General features: G+C 49.7%; 1 pseudogene; it reads right to left on the bottom strand.

Moving 5' to 3' along the window:
- Positions 1-8: 8 nt before the first annotated feature.
- LOC106734642 (uncharacterized) lies at positions 9-1,836 on the bottom strand (annotated as a pseudogene).
- Positions 1,837-2,858: the final 1,022 nt, after the last annotated feature.

The raw sequence follows: 2,858 nt of genomic DNA, 5'->3' as shown, positions 1-2,858 counted from the left end.
AAAGAGTGGGTCACTTGTCCCCTTCCTAGATCTACTGTCCTATTGGTCCACGAGTATTGCTGATGTCCTGTGGCCCCTATGGCCCAGGATTTCTTTTTGGAAAGTGGCACTGACGGCGCAAGTAATACTGAGTGCTGGGCTCCCGTGTCGACTAGAAAGTTAATTGGCTTCCCCTCCACTTTTAGAGTTACCCTAGGCTCGGGGAGGGGCTCTGAGCCCCGTCCCCCCAGTCTGAGTCTTCTTGCAGGGCAAGCACCTCAGCTGATAGGCTCGGTTGGGCTTTTTGTTTTCTTGCCCTTTTAGGGCAGTCTTTTGCCCAGTGTCCTTTATCTTTACAATAGGCACATTGGTCTTTTTCTAGCGGAATATGACCAGGCTTTTGTCCTTTGGTTGGGTTGTGCCTTGGCTCCCTTTTCTTACTACAGTGGCCAGGATCCAAGCTAGATTTTTTTCTTGTCTCTTTTCTCTTTTATTTTCCCTTTCTTCCCTTTCTTTTTCCTTTCTTTGTTCTTTTTCTTCTTCTGTCTCCCTCTTATGATATACCTTTTCTGCCTCTTTAACTAAGCCTTGTAAAGAGAGATCTTGTAATCCCTCAAGTCTCTGAAGTTTTCTTTTAATATCGGATGCCAACTATCCTATAAAGGCCATAGCCACGGAGGCTCTTTGTCCCTCAGAGGCAGGGTCAAATGGGGTGAACCACCTGAATGCCTCCATGAGACGCTCAAGGAACACTGAAGGGGGCTCAGTGGCTTCCTGCATAATTTCCCTTACCTTTGCCAAATTGCTGGGTTGCCTTGCAACCCCACGGAGGCCAGCCACTAGAGCCTGGAGATAGACTGTCAGTCGCTCCCTACCTTCTGCCGCATTGTAGTCCCAGTCAGGTCGGGAAAGAGGAAAAGCAGCCTCGATGAGGTTAGGGAGCTGAGTGGTACGTCTGTCAACTCCCGGGATATTTTTTCTTGCTTCTAGTAGAATCCTTTCTCTTTCTTCAGTGGTGAAGAGAGTCTGCAGGAGTTGTTGGCAATCATCACATGTCAGCTGATGAGAGAACATTAAGGACTCTACCAGGCTGATTAGGTGCTGGGGTTCCTCGGAGAAAGGAGGGTGGTTAGTTTTCCAGTTGTAAAGGTCAGAGGAGGAGAAGGGCCAATATTGGAGCGGCTGCAGGGGAGGTAGCCCTTCCTCGGTGGCTGGCTGTGGGGGCCCGTAACTGTGGTGTCAGGGGACAGGAGAGCATGTCGTGGATGGCTCCTGGTGCCTTGGGTCGGCCCTGGGAGAATGCCTTCGGAGGGAGCAGAAGGAGCTGGTGCTGGTTCAGGCGGGGCACTGGGATACCTGCATTTTCCCCCAATTGGAGGGAAGGTGTGGGAGTAAGGAGGGCATGGGGGCTAGGTCTAGGAGGAGGAGATCTTGGGTCTCTGGGTAGATTCACTTGGAATAGCCTGATTGGTTTGCCCCTCCAGGAGGATCAGAGTCGGGGGACTGGGCTACCAAAACCTGAGGGGAGGGTGGGTAGTCAGGGTGATATCTGGGGATCCAGGGCCAGACCCAAGTGGGAGGATTTTGTATCAGATCTTGCCAGACGATGATGTACGGCTGTTGATCTGGATGACTTCCTGGTCCCTTCTGAAAAACAATATCTTTAACAGCAAGAACAGTTTTGAGATCGAATGTGCTCTTGGGTGGCCATCCGGCACCGAAAGTGGGCCACTCGGATGCACAGAACATCCACCAGAGACCTTTCCTAATTTCTATAGACAGGTCACGACCTCTTCCCTTTACTTCAGTCCAATGTTCAAGAGTCAGATTTAGAGGAGTCACTACAGTCTGTCCCATCATCAGTGGATAGGTTAAAAGTACAGACTAAAGAACGAGAAACAGGGCAAGAGAAACAAAAAGCAACTTCCCAACCTTGGTCTTCCACAACCTTAGGACAGAGTCAGATGGGCGCAGGTCATGGGTGCCTCGGGTATCTATCTATCTATCTATCTATCTATCTATCTATCTATCTATCTATCTATCTATCATCTATCTATCTATCTATATATATATACTCTATTTGCGCCCTTACTGTAGGAGATAATCAGGCTTCTCTGATCCTCCTCTGCCCCTGGGGCGTCCCCCAGGGCTGCAGCCTGTGGTCCTCCAGGCATGTCTACCGACCACAGTTTGGCTATTTCACAATAGTTCGAACAGCTGCCAGACCTGATACAGACTTTTACATGAAGACAGACAAGAGAGCAGTAAACGGATAAGGGCTTACCTCCAAGGTCAACGTTGTAGAAGTGGGGTCAGATAAGGGCTTACCCCCAAGGCCGACGCTGTAGGAGTGGGGTGGCCATGAGATCCCAGACGAGTCCCCAAATGTAAGGTTCCTGTCCAGGGACTACAACGGCGACCCCAATCAACCACAAAAGTCAGATCTTGATGTAAAGTACAAGAGGTTTTATTTCTAGTGCGCTAGGACTCCACTCTCGGTCATGCAAGACGCGATAGTGAGTGAAGCCCCAATGATAGGGGCATACAGGTTATATAGACAAAAGTCAGTGGGGTGAGGGGAGGAAAGAATGAGGAAGTAAGATAAGGGACCTTTAGGGTGTGTTTGCGGCGACCCTGTTTTTGCTAGTTTAAGCAAGAGTTGTTGCTTGCTCAAGTAGGTTAAAAAATGTTTTTGCAGAGGTTGCATCTAGGTCAGGTCAACTTTGCAGAAGAGTCTGATCTGGGTTTCCGGGTGTAGCAGGCATGGGGGGGGCGGTGTTTGCAAGGGGGCTGAGCTTTTTGCAAGTGGCTGAGCTTTTTGCAAGGAGCTGAGCTTTTTGCAAGGGGCTGAGCCAGCCCTGGAAGATTTTTCCTTTTCA

Source organism: Tupaia chinensis, unplaced genomic scaffold, assembly GCF_000334495.1.
Source record: "Tupaia chinensis unplaced genomic scaffold, TupChi_1.0 Scaffold000172_1, whole genome shotgun sequence".
Lineage (NCBI taxonomy): Eukaryota > Metazoa > Chordata > Mammalia > Scandentia > Tupaiidae > Tupaia > Tupaia belangeri.
This window is presented reverse-complemented; position numbering and strand designations above follow the sequence as displayed.